This window comes from Ambystoma mexicanum, chromosome 1p (assembly GCF_040938575.1).
Source record: "Ambystoma mexicanum isolate Mex_15411 chromosome 1p, UKY_AmexF1_1, whole genome shotgun sequence".
NCBI lineage: Eukaryota > Metazoa > Chordata > Amphibia > Caudata > Ambystomatidae > Ambystoma > Ambystoma mexicanum.
In genome coordinates this window covers 609,481,165-609,508,593 of record NC_090921.1, presented here as the reverse complement: position 1 = coordinate 609,508,593, position 27,429 = coordinate 609,481,165, and the positions used below count along the sequence as shown (strand labels likewise).

The window sequence follows — 27,429 nt, the reverse complement described above, 5'->3', positions numbered from 1 at the left end:
GAGTCTCTGGTGGGGGACGAAGACAGCCTCCAGCCTTGTGGAGGCTTAGAGCGGGGATTGGCCTCTTCATTGGCTAAGGGGCTGCCACGCACCCCGCCGGGAACAAACACCGGCACGCTCGTACGTCCACGGGAATACTGTGTGGTATGGCTCGGAAAAGAGCCAATCCACGTGTACTATTTCCCATGGACAAAGCGTGCCGGGTACTAATGTACATTATATCAATGGAGGCTATGTATGATATTCTCTTTCCTTGCTCTCCTTTATTGAGTCTATGCATTTTGGATTTGTATACAAAGCTATGAATAATTTCTGTTGCAATGTATACTAATAAAAAGCCACGTCAAGGAAACTTCCATGGTACAACACGATCCCATGAAACCCTGTGGCTGTGGATGTCAGCGACAGCGCCCAGTGCTCGTCTACTCCCAGGACCAAGGACTAACCTAGACGTCAGAGATCAACTAAGTGACATTACTTGCAAAATAAGCCAAGGTCCTCAAAACGCGAACCTATCCATTGTAGGGGGGTCCCAGAGTGAGCGGGTGTGATTCAGGATGCAAAAGTTTTTGTTCTCTTTATAAACACATGGTGCATCCCTGAGCAGCACATTTTTAGAGACAGTCTATTATGTGATAAAAAGCGATTTTCTAACTGACTATTACCTTTCCACAGGTCGTGGTTTGGCCTACATCAACCACTTCACTCCTAAAAGACATGTGAATTATAGCAAGAACAGAGCGGGGGTGGGGGATATCTGAAACGCATGGATCTACCCCTGCACTCACTGGTGTTTAGGGCTGATGGCTCAGTAGCAGCAAGCCACGAGTGTGACTCTGAATGCTACCTGGTCTCACAGTGAAGAACCTTACAAGGAAAGACATGCTTACACATAACCCTATATATTCCATCTGCCTAAACATTCTTCTGTCGGGAAATGAGAATTCTTTTTATATGGCTAAAAAATGTTTCAATCAACCCGCAAAAGTGCTTAAAAAATACTCCCACTTCAAAGTCGCATCTGCCTACTGCACGTCTTGAGGTACTAAGCTATGTTTAAAAAAAAAAAAAAAAAAAACTACAGTGGAGGCCCCTGAGGTTATTTTGCCTCTTCCTTGTTTTCAGAAGCACACTTACAGTTGAAGTGGTCCTTGCATTTTAGCCTTCCACGGAGGGGCTCTTGCCTCAGCATTGTCTGAGGTGAAGAGCACCCTAAAGCTCTTGATCCCAGATCCGGGACAGGTCAGTACTGCACTCTAAAAGCAGGGCAGCCCAGATTACCCCCAGGTATCCTCCACTAAGAACTCCCCACTCATCGCTCCCCAACCCACAAGAATTTCCAACAGCGCAAGCAGCAGCTGCGCCTTGTTCCGTTCTTGGGTAGTTCAGGGATGAGGGGGTTGGGGGGGTGATTGTTGTCACTTCCTGGATTGCGGTGGCAGATTAAAGGTGTGGCCTAGTGCCACACAGAAGAGATTTTATTAGTCTGCATGGTTTCCAGCAAACGGTAGTGCCAAGAGTTTCGAAAAATGGTTGTTGTAAATTAGCCAACGTTTCTGGTCCACAGTGTTTTGTCGATTGCTATATTTTTATTTTATTTTAAAGTGGTTGGTGAAAAGCAAAGTCTTGAGCTGTTTCCTGAAGTTTGGCTAGGGTGTTCCTCAATTTTGTTGCCAGAACTGAAAAAGAGGATCCTCCTTGCTGTTTCTTTTTGAAGTTGGGGACCAGTATGAGTGCAACATTGCTGGACTAATGTGTTCTAGAAGGAGTGTAGTGTTGAAACATATTTCTACAGGAGTAAGGGCCGCCTCCATGGTATGAACGATAGGTGATGAACAAGGTTTTTAAATAACCCTTTTTTTATGCCTAGCCAGTCGAGAATAAATAATGCTGTTGTGATATGTTCAAATGACTTCATTCTGAGAAGTAGTCTTGCTGCTGCTTTTTGAACTCTTTGAAGTTTCCTCATTAGTTAATCTGGGAATCCAAGACAGAGGCTGTTTGCATAGTCTAGTTTGGATAGTATTAGAGAAATTATGGCCATGGCCCTCTGGGCGAATGTTAAATACAGTAAAATGAGGCATAGCATGCACAGTTGGAAGAAAAAGCTTCTGATGATGGCTTTGGCCTGTGGAACAAGAGTGAGGGTGTTGCCCACTTTCGTTCCAAGATTTCTTACTATGGTTGACAAGGTTGGGCAGGGTCCCATTTTACCAGGCCACGGGTTTGTGGTGAAGTTAGAACCTGTAGCATTACAGTGCATACAGCATCCACCTGTGATATGCAGTTTTTAATGTCTGGGTTCTTTGGTGATGGGTGGTTCACAAATGTGTAGATTATTTATGTGTCCTATATCTGCGTTGTTGTAGCAGGAGATGCCAGTAAAGGATATAAAAGCAAGAAATGTCAATAGAGGCAATACAAATATCCAGTAACATACCATAGTATATTCTCTTAATACTATGATCCTCAATATTAACTGTCACTCCACATTTGACAGACTCGCCAGTCGTATATCATTGGCAATATGCATATCTCTCAACTCACCCAAATTTCGAGCTGTGGCCTGGAAAATCATAGTCTTTGTACATACTGAGCGGAAATCTTACCTACACACTTAACAACCCTACATCATGCCTTCTTTGCACACTTGGGGGAAAGGCCGGCAGTGCATTGACTATTTGTAGAGATGATCCATTCTATACCCCTCTGTGGATCCAACAATAGAGTGGTTCCATTTAGTAGGATCACTCCAGGTACAGGGATGTCATTTGGGGATCTCCATTGCTACCCCTGTGGTCTCACCTTGCTACCCCTAAAAAAAAAGAAACAAATGGAATCTCATGGGTGGTGGCTGGTGGCATGTGCCTCTTTGTTTCTGAAGTGGCTGGTTTTCTTGTTCATGACTCTTTAAAAAAAACAGGGGGTTCCACACGTGTAACACTTTGAGCAGTGACCCTAAATAAGAAAGAATAGGAATAATACATAATTTGTCTTTCTGGGTTTCTATACAATAATTGATAGACTCATTAAAGGTTTCTTTCAGGCACACTTCAGGGGGCGAGTCACTGATTTAGTCTGTTCTTAAACACCTCAAATTCTGAATGCAGACAAAAACTTCCCAAAAGCACTTAAAGTAGACTAAGCATACATTTCGGACTATGTGTTTTGCTTTTTGCAAGTTGCAGTTGTGGCATGTTTTTTTTCTGCTGTTGTCTCTGTTACGATCATCACAAAACATTCCATCTGGGTGTTCTTGGTCAATTGACAAAATCCTTGTGCCTAAAACCTTGTGTACAGTGTAGAAATGTTTGACCATAGCACATCAATTGGCCCTTGATTTCATTGTGCCACTCTTAATGCATTGTTGTAATATATCTATCTTTCCTATCTCCCTGGCATTCTGTTCAGGATGTTTGTTTGCATGTATGAGGTAACGAGTGCCCAGAGTACCGGTATATGCTATGCAATATGAGTGAGCTGCTTTCCCTGAGCTCCTCTAACTTCTTTAATACACAGTTATGAACCCTCTCAATGCTATGTGTTTTGCCAACCTCTGAAGGCTGCAATGCAGATCCATGCAGGCTTGTCATGTGAGCAACTTTGCACCAGACCTGCAGATGAACTGGCCTGCTGTTTAATCTCAGTTACCAGTTTGATGGTATACCCTACAGAGTGTTATTTGCTTTCTGACTTTGAGAACATTCAGACATATAATTGCTAATTTTACTATATCCGGTAAGATAGCTATAGCGGTTAAGATAGCTCAGCGGGTTGGGCGCTTGCTGCTGCGCTGTGTGTTTGTGATCTGCAGGTTTCAGATTCGAATCCTAGCAAACCTAATTCAGCCTTTCATCCTTCTGAGGTTGATAAATGAGTACCAACACAGGTTGGGTGATATTGTATGTATATTTGTTCTATATAAAGCGCTTACACGTAAGTGGTATACAATAACACAGCATTATTATTTGGCCTTGGACATCTGCTTGCATTCACAGTAATTTGGTAATATGGGCCTATACACACTAATATTAACGATACAGATGGGTTTCCATTTTTGTATGAAATGTATATCACATTATAGTGATATTGTAACCATATTTTTTGTAGCTTACTAAATGTTGTGATCAATTGCTTCATATGATGTCACTTCAGGGTGGGGTCAAATGACATCCCTTCCGGTGATGTTATTAGAGGTCAAGAGGCATGTGATGTCACGTCTGCTAACCCTGGCATTTTGGTGAAATGGCATCCCTGTACAGGTTTATTAAAAGGTTATGATTGAAGAGTGGGTGATTCAATGTTTCACTTTAGGGTTGAAGTGTAGTAAGTCTATTTTTACAGGCAAAGGAGCACTTTATGGCAATTTGCACTTTGTGGTTATTGTACTGTAGAGATGGTTTCAAATTGTGGTATTTTGTCGAGTTGTATTTGTATTGTGTTTTGTTTTTAACACGATTTGCTGCATTTATGTTGAATATCCCTAGTTAAAAGAATATGTGTCAATATTATGTATTTTTTTGTAATTATTTTATTTCATATGGTTGAATTTAATCAACCTTTCAAAAATAGATACAAAACATACATAAATCATTTTCATATACATTAAGCAATAACAAAATCAACATATTTCATATAAAAATTACTACTTAATTACTCACTTATAAAACTCTTTAAGGATTGATAAAGTAAGAAAAAAACTAAAAAGAATTCTCATTAACTTCCATTCCTTTCGATTCAAAAAGAAAATACATGTACAAAACAAACCACTCCTTTGTTTTTCATAAGCCCATATCCCGTGCACTCTCCTTGGTTTTTCATAAGGCCCATCTCCCCAGCACTCTCCTTGATTTTTCATAAGGCCCATCCCCCAAGCACTCTCCTTAGTTTTTGATAAGGCACATCTCCCCAACACTCTCCTTGATTTTCATCAGGCCCATCTCCTCAGCACTCTCCTTGGTTTTCCAACAGGCCTTCACCCCAGCACTCTACTTGGTTTTTATCAATCCCATCTCCCCTGCACTCTCCTTGGTTATCATGAGGGCCATCTCCCCAGCACTCTCCTTGGTTTTCACGAGGCCCATATCCACAGGACTCTCCTTGGTTTTTCATGAAAGAGGCCCATCTCCCCAGCACTCTCCTTGGTTTTTCCATGAGGCCCATCTCCCCAGCACTCTCCTTGGTTTTTCATTAAGCCCATCTCCCCAGCATTCTCTTTGGTTTTCCATGAGGCCCATCTCCTCAGCACTCTCCTTGGTTTTTCATTAAGCCCATCTCCCCAGCACTCTCCTTGGTTTTCCATAAGGCCCATCCCCACAGCACTCTCCTCGGTTTTTCATGAGGCCCATCTCCCCAGCACTCTCCTTGGTTTTCCATGAGGCCCATCTCCACAGCACTCTCATTTGTATTTCATGAGGCCTATCTCCCCAGCACTCCCCTTGGTTTTTCATATTAGAGGCCCATATCCCCAGCACTCTCCTTGGTTTTTCATTAGGCCCATCTCCCAAGCACTCTCCTTGGTTTTCCATGAGGCCCATCTCACCAGCACTCTCCTTGGATTTCCATAAGGCCCATCTCCACAGCACTCTCCTTGGTTTTTCATGAGGCCCATCTCCCCAGCACTCTCCTTGGTTTTCCATGAGGCCCATCTCCCCAGCACTCTCCTTGGTTTTCCATGAGGCCCATCTCTACAGCACTCTCCTTGTTTTTTCATGAGCCCCATCTCCCCAGCACTCTCCTTGGTTTTTATCAATCCCATCTCCACAGCACTCTCCTTGGTTTTCATGAGGCTAATCTCCCCAGCACTCTGCTTAGTTTTCATGAGGCCCATCTCCCCAGCACTCTCCTTGGTTTTCATGAGGCTAATCTCCCCAGCACTCTGCTTAGTTTTCATGAGGCCCATCTCCTCAGCACTCTCCTTGGTTTTTCATTAAGCCCATCTCCCCAGCACTCTCCTTGGTTTTCCATAAGGCCCATCCCCACAGCACTCTCCTTGGTTTTTCATGAGGCCAATCTCCCCAGCACTCTCCTTGGTTTTCCATGAGGCCCATCTCCACAGCACTCTCATTTGTTTTTCATGAGGCCTATCTCCCCAGCACTCCCCTTGGTTTTTCATAATAGAGGCCCATATCCCCAGCACTCTCCTTGGTTTTTCATAAGGCCCATCTCCCAAGCACTCTCCTTGGTTTTCCATGAGGCCCATCTCCCCAGCACTCTCCTTGGATTTCCATAAGGCCCATCTCCACAGCACTCTCCTTGGTTTTTCATGAGGCCCATCTCCCCAGCACTCTCCTTGGTTTTCCATGAGGCCCATCTCCCCAGTACTCTCCTTGGTTTTCCATGAGGCCCATCTCTACAGCACTCTCCTTGGTTTTTCATGAGCCCCATCTTCCCAGCACTCTCCTTGGTTTTTATCAATCCCATCTCCACAGCACTCTCCTTGGTTTTCATGAGGCTAATCTCCCCAGCACTCTGCTTAGTTTTCATGAGGCCCATCTCCCCAGCACTCTCCTTGGTTTTCCATGAGGCCCATCTCCCCAGCACTCTCCTTGGTTTTCCATGAAGCCCATCTCCCCAGCACTCCCCTTGGTTTGCCATGAGGCCCATCTCTACAGCACTCTCCTTGGTTTTTCATGAGGCCCATATCCCCAGCACTCTCCTTGGTTTTTATCAATCCCATCTCCCCAGCACTCTCCTTGGTTTTCATGAGGCTAATCTCCCCAACACTCTGCTTAGTTGTCATGAGGCCCATCCCCCCAGCACTCTCCTTGGTTTTCCATGAGGCCCATCTCCCCAGCAGTCTCCTTAGTTTTCCATAAGGCCCATCTCCATAGCACTCTCCTTGGTTTTTATGAGGCCCATCTCCCCAGCACTCTCCCTGGTTTTCCATGAGGCCCATCTCCACAGCACTCGCATTGGTTTTTCATGAGGCCTATCTCCCCAGCACTCCCCTTGGTTTTTAATGAAAGAGGCCCATATCCCCAGCACTCTCCTTGGTTTTTCATTAGGCCCATCCCCCCAGCACTCTCCTTGGTTTGCCATAAGGCCCATCTCCACAGCACTCTCCTTGGGTTTTCATGAGGCCCATCTCCCCAGCACTCTCCTTGGTTTTCCATGAGGCCCATCTCCACAGCACTCTCCTTGGTTTTTCACGAGGCCCATCTCCCAGCACTCTCCTTGGTTTTCCATGAGGCCCATCTCTACAGCACCCTCCTTGGTTTTTCATGAGGCCCATCTCCCCAGGACTCTCCTTGGTTTTTATCAATACCATCTCCCCAGCACTCTCCTTGGTTTTCATGAGGCTAATCTCCCCAGCACTCTGCTTAGTTTTCATGTGGCCCATCTCCCCAGCACTCTCCTTGGTTTTCCATGAGGCCCATCTCCCCAGCACTCTCCTTGGTTTTCCATGAGGCCCATCTCCCCAGCACTCTCCTTGGTTTTTATCAATCTCATATCCCCAGCACTCTCATTGGTTTTTTCATGAGGCCCATCTTCCCAGCACTCTCCTTGTTTTTTATCAATCCCATCTCCCCAGCACTCTACTTGGTTTTCCATGAGGCCCATCTCTACAGCACTCTCCTTGGTTTTTCATGAGGCGCATCTCCCCAGCAATCTCCTTGGTTTTTATCAATCCCATCTCCCCAGCACTCTCCTTGGTTTTCATGAGGCTAATCTCCCCAGCACTCTCCTTAGTTTTCATGAGGTCCATCTCCCCAGCACTCTCCTTGGTCTTCCACGAGGCCCATCTCCCCAGCACTCTCCTTGGTTTTCCATGAGGCCCAACTCTACAGCACTCTCCTTGGTTTTTATCAATCCCATCTCCCCAGCACTCTCCTTGGTTTTCCATGAGGCCCATCTCTACAGCACTCTCCTTGGTTTTTCATGAGGCCCATCTCCCCAGCAATCTCCTTGGTTTTTATCAATCCCATCTCCCCAGCACTCTCCTTGGTTTTCATGAGGCTAATCTCCCCAGCACTCTCCTTAGTTTTCATGAGGTCCATCTCCCCAGCACTCTCCTTGGTCTTCCACGAGGCCCATCTCCCCAGCACTCTCCTTGGTTTTCCATGAGGCCCATCTCCACAGCACTCTCCTTGGTTTTTATCAATCTCATATCCCCAGCACTCTCCTTGGTTTTTCATGAGGCCCATCTTCCCAGCACTCTCCTTGGTTTTTCATAAGGCCCATCCCCCAGCACTCTCCTTGGTTTTTATCAATCCCATCTCCCCAGCACTCTCCTTGGTTTTTCATGGAATAGGCTACAGAATGTAGCTTGTAACCCATCATTCCACGCGTTTCCTGCTGTCTTCACACTATCCCTTCTAGTTTTCTGGTGGCCTTTTCTTTATCCTCAATTAATTGGACATTCATTACACGTGCATCATAACTACAACTGGATATGAATGCTGCGCCCGACTACCACAGGCATTTGGGGAAGTGGGATTTGCCGATGCTTCTTGTGGTTTTGTAAACTCTGATTCACGTTCCGGTGCGTATTCCGTGTGGAATGCTCGAGTGTTATTCTTTAGAATGCTTAAGCTGTGCAGTAGTCGCCTGTCATTATGACCCTCAAAATGAAAACAGCTGTGAGTTAATAAAGCCGTTCGAAAGGGGCTTCCGCTGGCCCGCAGCCACTGCTAGATCCCAGATTCATTCGTCAAGGGGTTAAACTAGCCTACACGCATTGATGAAATCCAAATGGAGTGATCCAAGAAATCCTACTCTCCGGAGCAGTGTGATGCGCCCTAAATGTGATTTCACTGACAAGTGTTACTACTGAGCCCTGATGCAGTGGAACACGCCCCATGCACAGTCCTTGATAAAAGTGACAGCTGAGCACGATGCACTGAAATGCCCCCACCCCCATGTGCAGTCATGATACATTCAATGCTTCCTGTTTTGGTTAAAAGTTGTTAAACCTGTGAAGGAGAATATTGGCGTCCATGTTGAGCCGGGGCGGGGGGGGGGGAATTTACTCCCCTGCATTAAAAAAAGAAAACAAGTGGGGAAAACAGGGGGTATGGGAGTTCGAATTCAGAATACGACCAAAACAAACGTGTTGTTTTCAGCCTCGTCGCCCTCCCTGACATTTCAACATAGATCCCACATCAACACTGGCTCATTTTTCCCAAACCTAATCGCTGCTTTCTGTGACCTCAGCACTTATTAGGAACGATGCTTTATTTGTACAATATAAAATGGCATGCTCGTCTAGTCCCATGTGTGCATGTGTGTGTGGGTATGTGCATGTATGTGTGGTGCTTATGTAGCAGAAGCATAGCTAGGAAGCAGCGCATCACTCTACACAGGTAAATACCGGGTTTACACGAGTGGCAGCATGTCAAAGGAGCTACCTGGGATGATGGGGAGGAGGTCGCTGTTCTCAGGGGAACTGCCTGGGCAGCCGGGTTCTCAGTTCTTTCCGGAACATAAATGTCCGGTGGGATGTTGTTCCAGAGTGTTGGTTCGTGACAGCAGAAGGCCTATTTCCTGGCCTTTTGGGGGGATTTGTTAATTTCCAGTCTCACCTTATTACATCGTCTGGATGTGAGCTAGCCCCCGAAAATGGCTAGCTTTTCTGCTGGCAAGGCCACGCTTCAGATGTTGTAGACTTGAATATAAGGCAAGCTGTTTTAACAATGATCTGGGCTGTGTACAGCAGTCTGTGATTGTTTTTTGAGAATGGGAGAGATGTGGTTGAGTTGCCTGATACCGGAGATTAGTCTGGCTGCGGAGTGTTGCACTGCTTACTGTGGGCCTCATCACGAGTTGGGCGCTAGCCCTTAAATGTGGCTGTAATGGTATTACCACCATATTTACCGCTGTGCCCAATCGCGAGTGTGGCATGTTTACCCCTTGCTCAAAGCTGGGGTTAAATAGGCCGGGAAAATAGCCATTTTCGACACAATTACCACCAGCGGTGTTACTGCACAGTAATTGCACGTAAATTCCCCATTGGTTCCAATGGACCCAAATGTGAATGGGGAGTAATGGTTAGCACCCAAACCGTAAAACCACGGGACGGGTGGGCGCTAACGCAAATAAAGTTGGGCGGTATCCTAGTCGGAATACCACCCAACTTGTGAGGAGGCGCTGTGAGTGGTGGTGAAGAGGACCACCATGCTCCTAACCAGGTGTGATGTACTAGTGTGATGGTAGTAATGCTTGGGCAGCGTTTCTGAAGTCAGAGGATGGAAGATAGGTTTTATTCTCCAAATGAGTGTTGGCTGAAGCCATGCTATTTAGTATTATGTGAAGAATAAACCTGTTTTGAGTGATGTGGGAAAAGTTCACTTGCGATTATTTGAACAAGAGAAAGAGCACTTAGCCCTTGTTTGATGATGATGGCAGGAGGACGTCATCCAATTCTGTGGTGGGTTCGCGGGATGCAAGATGTTGGCGAGTTCAACAGGAGTGAGGGGTCTGGAGTCTTTTCAGTCAGGTACGATCTTAGAAGAGGTCACGTGGGTGGGGGTTAGTGAAAGCGGTTTTGTCTTTGTGCCTCTTGATTTACGGGATCTTGAAGCAGGGCCTGGTGGCGTGTCATTTCTAGAAAAGAGCTTCACTTTAGAGGTCAGCCTCTGCTCTTGTTGCTGTGTAATGCAATGCTTTTGCTGTTGTAATGAGTAGCAGGAGCACTGCACAGTTCTTTAGGTGTGTCGACAGTGGAGTAACTTTACTGAAAATGTTGGGGGGGACATGACAACTGGAGGAAATGGGTGGGGTGGAGGACGCGTGGATGGTGGCTCTGACGGATAACACTAAACTACGTCACCAAAAGAGTCACTTGCCAACGCTCTGTTATAACTTGCATAAGACTCGTGGTGTATCTTTAAAATTCTTTAAAAGACACGCCAGTCTTCTAAAAGTTTAGAATTCACTACATTGGCCCTCATTACGACCCTGGCGGAAAGGGGAAAACGATGGCGGAAATGCAATTCCGCCATCGAATAGCGCTCGGTGCGACTATGACCCGTCACCGGAAAGTACGAAGCCATTAGCGACACCGTAGTGAACGCCAACGCTAACTGCACCAAGCACGCGCGCGCGCGCCATGCCAAACCGCAAAGACCACCATGGCGCAAGGGTACGCCAATTCCGACCCTAGCGGACATGTACCTAACGCCATCAGGCATGGCGGAATGTACCAATCCGCCATGGCGAGAAGTACGGCATCGCGAATCAACCGTAAACGGCCCCACTGAGTGCCTGTACACCGCTCCCTGCCCACAAAGTACAACCCCCGTAGGTGCAATGAAGTCACAATGCAACCATTGAAATGTACAAGTCACCCCTGCATGGCAACGAACAGAAGAAACACAAGAGGGGCCAATGGGAGCTGCAGGGCACAGATGGCACGAATACAGAAGCCACCCCAATGGACATGACCACAGTCCCCCACCAAGAAACGCACGCAAACACAGGCACCTGTGACCAGCAATATTCCGAAAATCACATCATTCCACCAGTCCACCTGGCTGACCGGCATCTGTCACACAAAACCCAATCCCCCGCCCCTGAGCATGACAACATTCAAACAGTCATATTGCCAGCCCCCATCCCTGACCTCACTGGGCTTCGTAGGCAAACGCGCCCAGCACTGTACCACGCAACTAAACCCCGAAGCAGGAACCCAATGCAGATCTCCTCACAATACATCGCCCCCCAAATAGGCATATGCCACATCACTTGCAAAGAAAAACGCTACACGGGCCAAATCAGAATAGAAATTTAATGCACATCAAAGTCACCATGCCCACACAGCCATCAGGCCATGAACTCCAAAACACTAATCACCATTGTGTGCTGCATCCGCAAGAAATGACCAGCCACTACCTGTGTGTCGCCCTGTTCCCCCATGGTACACAGAGCCACATTCACGTACGAAAAGGCAACATGGAAGCGCACAGAACCGCAGGGCCGACCCAATGGGGAGGCACTAGTCCAGCTGAAAGGCCGAAATGTTGCTCCGAGCCACCAGTACTGCGTAAGGGCATGTGGGCCATTGGCGATCGTCCCATAAGATCGTAATGCTGCTCCACTGATTAACACGAAGCAGCAGGTGTCGGGAGTAAAAGCCATCTGCAGGAGTGGCATACAGATGGCAGTGGCAAAAGGGGAGGAGATACCTGTCAACCGAAGGAAAAAACAAGAACAGAATGGCCATCAGAACTACATTCGATCAACTCACTTCAATGATCACACGAAATCCACAGCCATATGCATGCTAGCCCACTCAAAAGGACCATCACCACCCCAAAACCACTTGCGACTCATGACCATCTATATCGAGGTGCAAACACCATCACAAACGAGTGTACCTGTGCATGCGTCTGTCAAAACAGAATCCATCAGATGGGAATGTTAACGTGCATGGACACAAGTGTCTGAGGGCGCGTCGAGACAGGGAGGGCTCAACAAGGCCAGATAGACGATGGTCCCACTATGGCAGCCCTGCATCACATAGCGTAGGGGAGGCGGATAGATCCCAAGAAGCCCTGTACATGGCAAACCCTGTATCAAATCACCTGCCCATGCATCCATTCATCATTCCCTCATCCCGGGATCAATAGGCATGAATAATAACTCACATGACATTAGAAACATCCATTGAGTCTGTGCGTAATGCAGCCTGCTAAATCCACAGTGCCCCAGCCCGTAATTCCAGTGTCGTGAAGTAACATGTATTTGGGAACGGCCTGCCTCATCGCCCACGTAGCTATTGCGCATCCCAAACTATTCATATCAATCATTGCCCCCTCGCCATGGGCCCTGTCTCAAGGACATAGAACAAGAGAACGTTACATTTGCAGTCAGACCTGTGGGCATCTCCTCGCCAGCTGGAAACCGAAAGCGCCGCCCTTCGAATTCCTCATTTGCAACATCACGTCGAAAAGGCACCTGTGGCCGTTTGAAATCACTAATAATTCCATCGAGTGCGGCTGTGTGTGAAAATGGCAACTGCCTTCACCCACAAATGGGACGCCCCGCCCGTCGTTGCAACTCGGTACAGTGCTGCATGAGGGCCCACCGTTACACGAATACTACGTTCCACTGACCCTTCACAAGTCTGTTCGCGACTGCACAGATAGTATGTGAAACAATGGGACCACAGCAGAATGAACATATCAACCAATCTTACACGGCCATCGGGTACAAATACATGATTGCAATAGCAAGATACCATTCCCCGATTTGCAGCGTTCTGCGCGGGACGTGCCCGGCCAAAGGGGAGAGCAGTTTGCACAGGTGGAATTAATCACCACAGGTGGAGGCCATACAGCCTGGAAACACATAAATTGCACAGCCAGTCTCCTCCCACAACCACACCGAAATGCTACCGGCAGGACTCGCGATGTTGGCCCTGGGGGACCTGATAGCACTGCAAGTGCTCCGACTCCAAGAAGAAGACGAACGCCAACTACAACCGGCCGCACGGAGGAGACGCAGGAGGAGGAGGAGGAGGAGGCCAAGGCAGGGCCAGCAAGGGCCGCCAGCACAGCCACTACCACCACGCAGGCAGCCCGCAATCCCACGCCTCCGAGCACATCCGTTCAACCTCACTGATGAGCAGATCCACACCCTCTACCGTTTGGACCGGGACACCATAGCCGCCATTGTGGACATGACACAGGCTGACCTTGTCAGCATGATAGATAGCCCAACCGCCATCCCACCCCTACTGAAGGTGGTGTCTGTACTCCACTTCCTGGCCACAGGCACCTACCAGCACACAGTCGGACAGTTGCATGGCATTTCTCAGCCACTGTTCTCACGGACACTATTTCATGTGCTCGATGCCCTCCTGCAGCACGCAGACGACTACATCTCACTACCACGCTCGGAGCAGGAAATTACCAACACAAAAGTGGGATTCCATGCACTTGCCGGCATACCGGGTTGCATTGGTGCCATCGACTGCACCCATGTGGAATTGGTCGTCCCACATGCCATGGAGGCCCAGTACCGCAACCGAAAACAATTTCATTCCCTGAATGTACAAATGGTGTGTGACTCCAACAGGATCATTACACATTGTTGTGCCCGATTCCCTGGATCAACCCATGATTCTATGGTCTTGAGGAACTCTACAATACCACGCTACATGGAGCGACACGCAGGGAACAGATCCTGGCTACTCGGTGAGTCTCATTACATGCATGATTATGTGGGGTATGTGATTCGGCAATGACCTGGCAGGAAGGGGGGGGGGTGTGCGTACGTAGCAATGGCATTCCACATCATACGTTTCTCGTCCACATACAGGTGATGCTGGATATCCACTGAAGAGATGGCTCCTCACACCAGTCCGGAACCCACGGGACCAGCATGAGGAGGACTACAACCATGCCCACTCACGTACCCGTGTAGTCATTGAACAGGCATTCGGCCTACTGAAGGGTCGTTTCCGCTGCCTCAGCAGGTCTGGCGGGGCACTCCTGTACCGCCATGTGAAGGTTGCAAAGATGGTGATGGCATGTGTCATGCTCCACAACATGTGCGTACGTAGAAATGTGCCCATGCCCCCTGACGCAGAACTGCAAGCACCTGATGATGGTCATGATGAGGGTGGGGATGTGGCAGCACCTCATGGAGCCTGCGAGGCACCGGAGGCCCGTGACATTCGTCAGCATCTCATTGATGTATGCTTCTAGCACTCACGCCTGGTGGCTGATACATGGACACGGGACTCGTGGCACTGTGTGTGTCTGGTACATGCACAATATGGACTGTACGCCTATGATGGCCTAGTACACAAGGATCAATGTCCACACATCTCATTGGTTGATCGTGCACTGTTTATGGCATATGTGATATCATGTTAAACACCCTATCGACCCGCCACCCAAGTGAGCCCAACACACCCCCTCCACCCTCCTACCTCCCCCCCGAACACCAGTGTCCAAAGATGCTCATTGTCAGTGGGCTGTCGCTATTGCTTGCCCCCTCTGCGGGTATCAGGGGCACCCCTGCCTGTGGAGCGCAGGTTCCTTCCAGATCTACGTTGGGGGCTGCCCTGGACGGAACTTGCAACGGATGATGTGTCTGCCTGCTCACGTCCATGCATGTCCCTAAGGGTTTGCGAGAGCTCAGTGAGCACACGGCGCACTGCGGCAAGTTCGGCACATACGTCTTTGGACGTCGCATGCAGTTCTCCCCTCAGGCTCTCGGTGCTTCTCTCCATTTGGACTCTCAGGCTCTCGGTGCTACTCTCCATTTGTGCCCTTAGTGTCTCTGTTGATGTTACTATGTCTGCCTTAGTGCCCCCACATTCATCGGCATGGTCCTTGAGGAGTGTGGCCAGTTGCTGCTGTTGTTCGATCAACTGGTCGAGGGACTGTTGCCTCTGCTGGGCCATGGCCATTTGCGGGGGTGTCGCAGAGGGGCTGTTGTCCTCATGTTGCCTTGCCACAGGGCTTGTGGGGGATGGCCAGTCGTCGTCTTGTGGGTGCCCCTGCGTGGTATCCTCATGTTGTACGGGATGGGACAGACAGGGGGATTGGGACAGGTCATGGATGGATCTGACTTCGGCATCCCCGTTTTCTGTGTCCGAGCATGCTGCCATCAATGGGGTGTCACCTATGGTGCTGCTGCCACCTGAGGCAGTGCCTTCTGTGGCATCCATTGGGGGGACCTGTGGTGGTGGTGTTGTGGGCATGCTGGCTGCTGGGGTGCCTGTTGATGTTCCCTCCTCTGTGCTGCCACCTGATTTGTGCTGCTGGCGTGTCTTGATGCGTGCAGCTGAGGTGGAGGGTCTCTGGCCGTTGGTCTTGGCCCTCTTTGCAGGTGTGCTGGTAGGGGTGTCCTGTAGCTCGTCGTTTGGATCGGACCCTGTGGTGGAGTAAAGGAGGGCGAGGGTTATTGATGGGTCTGTGGGAATTGGAATGGCATTGTATCACATGCATTGGGGTGGTACCTGAGGGTGATTTGGGTCGGGGCCTTGGAGGTGCTTTGATTTGTGTGTGGAGTGAGGGTGCAGTTGTTTGGCAGCCTGCAGTTAGGGTGTGCCTGCTGCACGTGTAGTGCGTGTTTTAGGGGTTTTTAATTATTTATGTATTTATTGTGGGTTTTAACGTGCGCTATCAGGCCGATGTGTGTGGACGTTCTCCTGGACATGTGTTTCTGTTGCACTATGTGGACGCATGGTAATTCACATGGATGGTCTGTGTGGATTTGGCATTGTTTTATCTGGCCCACCTACCTGATTCTTCTGATGTCTGCACTCCTTTCTCCATCCCTCCGACTCCCTCTATGCTCTCCATTCCGATGGTGGAGGCACATATTTCTTCCCAGGGGGTCAACTTGATGGGTGATTCAGGACCTCCCCCGGTGGCTGTGGCAATGTTGCGGTTGGCAGAGAGTATGCTGCGGACGCGTATCCGCAGGTCGTCCCATCGCTTGCGGCATTGCTGTGGGGTGCGGGGTGCGGTCCCCACCGCACTTACCCGCTGTGCCACCAGGGCCCATATGGCCTTCTTGTTTGCAAGTGCCGTTCTGGTCATTTGCGTGGAGAAGACGACGGCGGCATTCTCCTGGAGGGTCTCTGTTAGCACGGTGAGTTCCTCACGGGAGAAGTGGACCTGCCGCTTGCGGTCGCACGCTTTCTTCGCTGCTTTTCCCATTTTACTTGGTTTCGCTAGGGTGGTTGACGGGTTGGGGTGTGTTTCAGGGTGGTAATTTTGGTGGTTGTGTGGTTTTAGTGTTTTTATAGGTGTACGGCGGGTTGTTTCCCGTTCCGGGCCCATGTTTTAGCTTCCGTTTCCGTATTTTTCCGGTCACCGTACTTTACGGTAGGCGCACACTGCGGTGACCGCTGAGAGGGGTGGCGGTATTGCACCTAGGGCGCCGTACGGCGGCGGTGTGGGCCGTTTTGGGGTCATTTCCGCCATCGCGGACTTTGCACTTCCGCCGTGGCGTGGTGCTCGTGCCCGATGGGTCGGAATGGGCCGCACTTTGCTCCTTCGTGCAATGGCGGAAACGCTATTTACGCTGTGGCGCTCCGGTCAGTCGCTTTCCGCCAGGGTCGTAATGAGGGCCATTGACAACAGTAACAAATGCAAATCTAGCCAATTAATAACACATACTATGCTTGCTTTATCAAGATGCCCAGAATAAAGTCATGTTACAGCAAGAAAGGGTTAGACTGGCTGCCCCAAAATGCCAGTCTGAGTCTAGCCATGTAATATTTCATATTTGCCTTCTCGATGCCCATAAACAAATGCCGCACCTGCAAAGCGCCTCTCGCACACACATATACATACATACACACACACTCAAAATTCATACCCATTCACCATGGACGACATGAGGGCCTTTCAACCTTTTCAAATAAAAGAGGTCTTGAGCCTCAGGGATGCCCCCCAGCACCTGCCCCATGTTGCCAGTCAGCACTCAGATTTCTTGTAACACAGCAAGATATAAATTTCTCTCTATTTTCGTTCTGGGGCTTAAAATGTGCACTTTGCAACACTCGCATTACAAACTGCGTTTTCTCATCCCACAGGCTACAATGAAGTGTTATCACCTCATTGACTTCTAACACTGGTTCCTCCACATCAGCCACTTGCTGACAAAGAAGGGTCTCTTTAGTGGGCATTTAGTGTTTAGGCTCCCTGCTGGCTGGCCGCGTCAAGAAAATTGGTGGCTATTAACCATATCTTTGTCATCATTGTAATGTATGCACCCCAAAGGTGCCTCAGACTGTTTTTGCACTATGCAGGGGGCCCCCAACCATCATGTTGAAAATGGGCCCCCACACATCTTCATTCCTTCCTGCCACCCAACTTCATTCCACCGAGAACATACAAACAATGCATTATTTATCATTCATTCAGACACAAAAGTCAACACACATATGCGTGCACACACTCACTCACTCACTCACACACACACATGCACCCAGCACCTCCATTGCAATGCACTGTGTGCCCACAACATTCATATGTACATTACATACACAATAACACATGCAAACAGTGGCACAACGGCCATTGAGCAGACCATGCTTTATCCCCCCCTGACAATGACACCCGAAATGTTGGGCTACGTTGACTGGACCTAGCTGAACTACATTGCCATGGACAGGACCTGACAAACAGTGCTTGGGTGGGAGAGGTTTGCACTTTTAAAAAAGGTATGGCATTTAGTAATAATGTAACACATTTCATTGTTAGCACCTGAATTTATAGGCAATTGAAATCATGATGGGTGACTTGGTACTTGCATGTAAGGGGAGAGATCAGGGCATGGGAGACAGAAGGCAGCTCATGTATTACTAAACATTGGGCTATACTTACTGGTGACGAACGCACAACATCATTATTTCAGACCAAGCCAGTGTTTGCATATCAACGCTCAAACAATTTACGTGACTTTCTGGTTAACATCAAAGGCAATAAAGACAGGCAACAGAAACATAAACGACAAGGAACCTACCCGTGCCTGAATTGCAATAACTGCAACAGCGTCATCAAAGGGAACACAGTATCGCATCCCCATTCAGGAGAAAAAATCCAACTTAGAGACTTTGGGACATGTGACACCGAAAATTGTGTCTACTACATACGTTGTCCATGTGGACTATGTTATGTGGGTGAAACTGGACGAAAGATAAAGATCCGTATGAACGAACACAAGTCTTGCATACGTAACAAGAACTTGAACTCAGCAGTTGCCAGACACTTTGACCAGAAACAACATACAGTAGCCCAATTGAGGTTCCATATACTAGAGGTACTGGATAATCAACAGTCAGGTATTGATCCAAGAAGAAGACGTCAGCAAAGAGAAGCGTTCTGGATAGATCGATTGGACACTTTATCACCCAGAGGAATGAATGAAGAATTCGACCTGAACTGTTTTTTATAAGTTGATTCGACCTATGAAATAACACTGTCTACCAGGCTGTACTACCATATAGTGTACATATGAGTGCAGTCCAGACTACATCCTACGAAGGATATCCCTATTTTTAGTCTTCAATGACCAACACAGTTCACTCTGATGTACTATTACATTTTTTATGATTTCTGGTATTGTGATTTTGTGTAATTTTTATTTATTTTTCTTGTACTCAATTCTGACAGTCAAATAATTATTTTTGTTTTCTGCATGTACAGGAATACATTATATATCTATTAGACAAGGTACCACAATTTAGATATCACGTAAACATATATAGACATGTACACACCAGACTTATAAGTCTGTAGCGCTGATATGACGCATGCACCTTATAGGGATACTGCATCAGCCATAATGAGAGACTGAGCCCACTGTCTACCTTATCATTCAGCATGACAGTAGTATCACATTTTAATACGCAGGAGAAACCCATTTTTTCCTTTAAGCCCCAACCAATATGGCGGCATTTACATGGACAAGCATCCATGTTGAAGGTGGCAGTTACCGCAGCAATCAGAGCCTCACTCCCGGGAAAACACTCAGCGTTTACTTAGTTATGAGTTGGCAGCAAACCATGAGTCAGCGCGATACGGCTTTTACACGGCATTAACATTGCACACAAGGTATGTGAAATGCGTAAAGACAAGTCTGTTCGGGACTCGATTAGGTACCGCTTTACGGTCAAAGAATGTAATGATATCTAAACATGTTTATGCTTGCTCCTATATAACAGTGGTTACGCTGCATATTTAAAGGACGTTATTGTATTTGAACAGGTCCACGCGTGTACTTGATCGTAAGCAGTCACACTGCATATTGAAGCGCAAACAATTGTGCTTGTTGACGTCATTTTTTGGAAGGTCAGACTTTTGATTACTAATGCATTTTGCACGATAATAATATCTCCCTGCATGTGCCCACATAGTACTAACTATTAGGCACGAGAATATAGCGTTTAGATCACTGGCAATCACTTTGACAGCATACACGCTATTACACGAGGTGCATTAACACATTAGCATATATGCACAATATGGGGAACTTAATAAGGAGACAACCACATATGTAATGTGATATCACAACAGAAAATGAAAATGTTAAAGGATGTGATTCTTAATGAAGAATGTTTATGTATATCTTTTTCTCTCCTTTTTTCATGTATGTTTTTATGTGCGTGGGTACCCTGATACTTTAATGTATTTTTCTTTCATTTTACGTTTTCTAATTTGTTACAAAGGAATTTGATTATGATTATTTGTTGTACTGTTGCATTTATGAACACTAATGTTTGCCACTTGGCTATAATTTTGATTAGACAAGGCCCTGATGAAGGACTGCAAAGTCCAAAATGCATTGGCCAGCTTAAGGTGTTTGCTTATCAAAAAAAGCAGCAACACATTATTTCTTTGAAACTTTTGAATAAATCACAGAACTTAATAATCAAACATTTACTGAATTGGATTATTGAGGCATTAAAACAATTGAAGAATCCCAACGGGATATAAGGGTGTGCAGCCCACACCGCAGGCAATATTGCCTAGGTCTTTTTTCACATAGAAGGCAGCTCAATCTCACAGTTCTTAAGTGTGTGTTTCTGACACAGAGAGTCAACAGCTTTTAATGTTTAAGCTGACTAGAATAGTCTCATTAGAATATGCAGATGTACCCACAAAGTTTGCCCCTCTCCTGGTGACTCCCGCTGTCTCTAAATTTTTGCCCCTTACTACAGGGTTAGCCCGCAGTCAGGGTCAGCCCTAGGATTTGCGGGGCCCTTGGTGGCAAAAGATGGGGGCCCTCGAAGAAAATGATGTAAAAAAATGTCATTAATATCCGTAGCTATCAAATAAACTGACGTTCAGTATCTGAATTGTAATTGTTAATATTACAGTTGTAGCAATATCAGGAGTGAGGCTTACTTTGGAGTAACTGACTGAGTGAACTGAATCGTTTGTAGAGATGGGGACCTCAAAAGAACATACTGTGACAAGGAAGAGCAAGGCAAAGAGTAATGAAGATCATTGGTAAGTAATCCAAACATACCTAATGTGACTGCACATTCCAATGATGTTATGGCAGGGATTGGTCCTGGGCCAGACAGGGCAAAGTGCTTTTGTTGCAGCATAGTGCAATCGTAACAAAGCCCATTTACCAGAAAGGTACTGAGGCAGTCAGAGTAAGCAATTCTGCAGGTCTTCAAATGTCATCAAAAGTGTGGGGGATCATTAACATACGCACAGGGACTGAGCATATCCTAAAGTGGAATTCACATATTTAATTCAACTGGCCTTTCCGAGAAATGAGCATTGTCGTTTACAAAATGAATCTGTCCCCGAAAAAAAGTAGAAAAAAAACAGCCAGTTGAGACTGCCCTAGAACACTGCTGCAAAGTATAAAAGATGTGCACCCTTTTAACCCAAAAATCTATATTGAAATATTCTATGGAAAGCAAAATATCAATACAAGACATGTGCTTTGAAGACACTTTCAAATCCTGGTGAGCGAAAATGTGAGCAAACAAGCTTTTTTGCATGCTAGCCTGAAAAACACCCAAAGGGTATGCAGTCAGCACTGTGAAGAAATTGAGCGGATGCAGTCAACCCACATGTAATCTCAACTTGTACCCAGAAAATCAGCACAGGGCCAGGTAGATCATTTTCAGTCCAGCAACCTCCCTTTCCACATCCATAGACCGGGTAAATCATCACAACAAATCTGCCCTCCGATCCTTTCTCCTCCTCACCACAATGTTTGGCTTTCAACAATACTGTTTTATAAATCAGACCTGAAAAGTACACACATCATATTTAAAGTACTCCATCAGTATAGGAATCCTTATTGAAATATGTCAAACGATAAGAGTAGAAATGTTGCATTATTTTCACCCCATCTTGAAGACTACAAATACCAGAATGCAATTCCACAAAATTATAAAGAATGGCTTGTAGGCTGTCTTTCAAGACTTAATCATAACAAAAGATAATGTGAAATGGTAACATTTTGCATCGTTTGACATAGGCATGCTTAATATGATGCGAGTGAAATATGACATTCTCCTGCAAAAAATAAAGAAATGTATTCAACACACTAAATGCGAACATATGAATACTATGTATGAATACCACCCAGTCCAGCACCCTGGCGTGGCTGCTGACTTTGAGTCAGACCACCAGCCAGGGTGAGGGGCTGAACCAGGCAAGGTATCCCTGCTTGCGCTGTCCCATTACTTAATTGATGCAGTGGCTGCAATGTGGCCCCGCCATCATTCCCCCGCCAAAAGATGGGGGGACAATTTGCATGCCACAAAAGTTGGGGGGGACTTGTCCCCCCCATTCCCCCCTATAATTACGCCATGTGTGTCGACCTCCAATCAAACTCATTTTTGCAGGTCTTCTCTGCTCAGCAAATGATCCCTTTGCTATAGAGTGCTCCTGAGAGTGTGGTGTCCCCAGACATGGCAACATTGCCGTGGCCAGGGCTTTATACCAGAATGGTCATGTTGCGGTTAAAAGTAGTTAAAAGTATGGAGAGGACTGTCAACCACAACTGGAGAGCAAGTGACAGCTGGTAGGAAAAGAGGCCGGCCAATCCCGCTGCATAGGAGCCTAACACTCCACAACCTGGAAAAGGATAGGTCTAGAGTGTTGTCCTTGTGGTGGGTGGGTTATAAGTGTTCTTCTTCAAGTTCATAGTCTCGATTAAGTGTAAGGTGGCATCTTTGATGGTTTTAGTAGCTGAGGTGCCAGGGAGGTTACAATTGCTCAGTAAGATGTTACCCATGATTCCATAGGTACCTGCCTTCGAATGGCCTACTTCTGAGATATGAAAAGTTGGATTACATCAACGGGGGCTCCTTTTGCACCAGCCCATTGTTTCTCTCTGCACCCTTTGCCACTTTTATGGACTGATGTTTGATTTCTGCATATCTCTGTACAATATTTATAATTAATTTGAGAGCTATTTGGAAAGTATCCTGTCATTTTTCAGGCTAGCATACAGAATCGCTTTAGAACACGATTCCAGATATGTTCTTCCTGGAGGTCAGTGCTGAGCGTTAAGTAAATGAAAAACCTTTTCCTGGAAACGAAATGATGCACGTCCCAAAAGCAGAACATTCATTTTAGTGTTTTTATGAAGTTCTGTTTTTAAACCTATTATATAAGTGTCCTTACAAGAACACCCGATGTCAGACCATTGGTGATGTTAACAGTCCTGTGCTCCGGCTCAGTCATCTGGCCCCTTACACCTTCCGCCAGCTATCCTGTGGAAGTCAGGTTACAAGGCATCAGGCCAGAGTCTCAGGTATAGGTTCCCTGTAGTTGTATTCATCTTGCTCTATTGCAAGGTACATCGATAGGGTACATCGAGGAAAAACTCACACTATCACTTCACGCTCAGTGATCTGACCCCTATCCCTTCCACCTTTTTGGTGGTCATCCTCTAGAAGTCAGTTCACAACGCATCAGGCCAGAGTCTCAGATATAGGTTCCCTGTAATTGTATTCATCTTGCTCTATTGCAAGGTATATCGATAGTGTACATCGAGGAAAAACTCACACTATCAGTTCACGCTCAGTCATCTGGCCCCTTCCACATTCGGCCAGCCATCTTGTGGAAGTCATGTTACAAGGCATCAGGCAAGTGTCTCAGGTATAGGTTCCCTGTAGTTTTATTCATCTTGCTCTATTGCAAGGTACATCGATAGGGTACATCGAGGAAAAAGTCACACTATCACTTCACGCTCAGTCATCTGGCTCCTTCCACCTTCCGCCAGCCATCTTGTGGAAGTCAGGTTACAAGGTATCAGGCCATAGTGGCCGCTATCGGGTCCCAGTGGTTGTATTCATCTTGTAAAATTACACGTCACATCAGGACGGGGTACATCGAGGAGCAACTCATGCCATCACTTCATGCTCAGTCATCTGGCCACCCTTTTGGCAGTCATCCTCTAGAAGTCAGTTCACAAGGCATCAGGCCAGAGTCTCAGATATAGGTTCCCTGTAGTTGTATTCATCTTGCTCTATTGCAAAGTATATCAATAGGGTACATCGATGAAAAACTCATACTATCACTTCACGCTCAATCATCTGGCCCCTTCCACTTTCTGCCAGCCATACTGTACTCCGGAGACCCCCGGCCGGCCCATAGAGCCGTGGTTTGCCCCGAAGTACTTTAAGACGAGATAACTGCACCCTTGAGATGGATGGGGGTGCAGATGTATTACTCCAACACCAATCAATAAGGACAACTCAATGGTTTGGCAAAGGGAGTCCGTTTAATGACAAGTACAAAAAACAGGGAGTCATGGAAATCATCAGTGATGCGATCACCCTTCTCGCTTCAACTCCAATGAACTTCATACAAATCATAGCATTTATACTGAAAAATTGTCATAATTGAAGTATAACACTCAAAAGTTGATATGCAATTCTATTGGTTAGAAAAAGGTAACTTTAATATAAATACTATATCTATATATGGTAACGGAGTGAGGGGCTTGGATAAACACTGTCAGGTGGGCGTCTAAGCCCTTCCTTCAAAAATGACTACTGTAGACGTTACTAAAAGTACGACATCCCATTGGTTCTACTAACTATAGGACCCTAGATCATTTGGTCCATTGTGATTGGGTTGGCACCAACCCCATGCATACATTTCCACTTTGCTTATCAGCACGCAAAATGGTCAACCAGGTGCAGGGTGCCCCCTAGTTACCTGGCCTTCCTCCAATTAAGGTTACAATCAATCATCACTTCAGCAACTATGTTTCAATTATTTTACTGTGGTTGGCCTCAAAACTGCATCTTCTGTCTGGAAAAGTTCTGATATCTCTTCCTGGGCGGATGCCAAGGGTATGTGTGAGCCCGTGCTTTTCCTCGCTCAGCTGGTCACGTGCTTTCCACACTGTGAATTTGTCTAGTGTCTCTCAATTTGTGTATTTGATTCTTATTCAGCTTGCCACCTGCCTACTCCTCCTTATCTCGACCTTTCAGAGACAGGATATTCTGTTCTTAAGTTTCAATTATATGTAGCTCCTGTTCGTTCCTTCTATTGGTATGACCTTGGCTCTCCTGGCACAAGTTGCATCTGCTGAGTTTCGATTCAGCCGTCTCTTCTCGTTTTGCTAGAATATGAATCTCTGCTCATGCAGCCTTTAGTAACCTGGGTTGATTCTGCTTTTCGTGCAAAGTGGAATCGCACTTATAATACTGTGCTTCGTTTTGAGGTAGATTATGTATAATGGTGCTTGCCGCACTATTCTTCTACTTAGCATAGCAAGCTGCATCGTTTTCTTAGCTTTCTTGCAGATCCAAGCATATGTACAGGTGTTAGCTGGTTGAATATCTTCATCCTGTTTACAGCTTAAGCTTCTTTGTATTTCAACATCGTTCTCCCCTTCTAGGTTCATAATATCCTTATTCATGGCGTTTCGTCTCTGTGTGTCATTCTCGGGTCATCATTTCTTCTATTTGTACTTTAGTCCGGGTCCTCGTGATGTCACCATTCATCTTCCATTAAGACCTTTTTGGTTTCTTCCGAGACTGTACTTAGGCAATCTTCATTTTGGGCCTCATCACGACCCAGGCGGTAAGTTACCGCCTGGGCCGTGACTTTACCACCATGGCGTAAACTACGTTTACGCCATGGTGGTTGGCGGACTTACCGCCCCATTCGGACCTTGGCGGGGCGGTAAGTCCCCAATCCCCATTTACCCTTCCCCATTCCCATTTTTGCCCCATAGGGCATAATGGGAGTGGGGAAGGCGTTAATTACGCCACCGTAAATTACGGTGGCGTAATTAACTCCATGGTCCCTTAGCGCCATGGATTTTAACACCTGCTAAAAGCAGGTGTTAAATTCGCCATGGCGCTAAGGGACCTCGTACTCAGGCGGTAAGGGTCGGCGCTGTTTACGGCGCCGTAAACCCCTTACCGCCTGGGTCGTAATGAGGCCCTTTGTCTCATTTGCTGGTAAGGTTTCCTTAATGGATAACTTACTGTCCATGGTTTTCTTGGTATCGGTACTTCAATAGGTGTTGCTCTCTTAATAGGTACTGGGCAGAGCTCTACTGCGGCTCTCTGCTGATTTATTTGCTCATCATACATCACATATCTTGGTGTGAACGTTCCTGGTACTTCAAAATGGGCGACTGGAGTTCAGGCTTTATTTGGGACCTGCTCTACACCCCCCTCTGGGCGATTCATCAACCACTTTCACCTCTTTCTTTGGATTCATCTTACTCGGTTCTTCTGTATTTATCTTCACTCCATCGCCTGGGTTCATTCCTTCTTCATCTTCTGGGTCTATACATGATGGTTTGAAGAAGTGTCTCTTTGGTGTCCATATTTTTATTACTCCTTTCAGGCTTCCTGCTGTCCTTACATGTTCGTCTTTATTCCATTGTCCATTTGGGCTACAGTAAACCCATATTCCCACATAATTTCTGTGGTTCCTGGGATAGAGATACTTTGCTCCTTCTGGTGCGTGAATACTGGTCTTCACAAAGTCTTATTTCTTCATCATTCAGGTATTTGAGCTTCCATCCTGGCTTGACATCAATCATGATCTTCATCCTTATGGTTTTTTCACATTTTTCTGGCACTGAGAGATTATTATCGTGATGACACAAAATCCTAGCAATATCATCACTAATAGGGCTCCCAAGAACTTGAATACTTCTGCCATCCGTTGTGGAACCCATGAGAACAGTGATCCAAACCAGCTGTCATCATCAACTTCGTCAGTTTCATTGATCATCTGGTTCTGCAGGTTTGTTAACATAAAAATGGCTTCAGTTAAGATTCCATTCTCCTCATCGTGAGCAGGTATGAATGTGCAACATGATTCTCCAATTTTTGCACAAACTCCTCCATCCATGGCTGTGATCATGTCAAGGACATCTCTGTTCTGGAGAGTCATCTGTCAGATGGCTCTTAACTCTTCCTTGATCGCATTGAATATTTTTATGGTCGTGTTGATGGTCTGCCATAACTCCCATCTGATTATCTGCAACCATATAGTATTTACTCAAACTTGGATTCTTGGCATGAAAATCGTTGTGAACACTGATGAGGTGAGGCTAAACAGCCTCTGTTGATATGGGATTGCATGAAATGCTTCTTCTGATTTAGCAGAGAAGTAATTCTCTCTCTTCATTCGGGTTATCAGTTCCACAGATCTCTTCTTCCTCAGGTGAACATCTGCTTTCGGGAAACTGTCAATATTCAGGTCACTTTTTGGGATCACCAATGCTGGAACGTGGACATTTACTATTGTGCATATGCCTCCCCAGTTCTTCGGTAGTCTGATGTATGCTTTGGATCCACATGCCCAATAATGATCCATAATTACTGCAGTCCCGTGAACCATTCCTGGAGCATCAAAAACTCGTCCACAGTTCTTATTCTCTCCCATTTTTCTTGTGCCATTATTCCTGAAGCAGAACTTTGTGCTCTCCAGTGGCACTATCTGTAAGGGTCCTCCTCTGTCTTTGACCCATGTCAGTAGTTTTGCAAGTTTTGGCCATAATGGC

The 27,429-nt window shown here is 46.5% G+C and overlaps 1 protein-coding gene across 3 annotated transcripts in view; it reads left to right on the top strand.

Moving 5' to 3' along the window:
• NRTN (neurturin) overlaps positions 1-27,429 on the top strand; it is a 481,761-nt gene that overhangs the window by 99,472 nt on the left and 354,860 nt on the right. The window contains exon 2 of one of the 3 annotated variants that reach the window (XM_069649593.1): positions 20,855-20,921. The exons of 1 other annotated variant lie outside the window; for it this stretch is intronic. The gene's annotated coding sequence lies outside the window, so the exon portion shown is untranslated. Of the gene's footprint in view, positions 1-20,788; positions 20,922-27,429 lie in introns of all 3 variants that reach the window. One more of the 3 variants, XM_069649592.1, reaches the window with a different exon arrangement.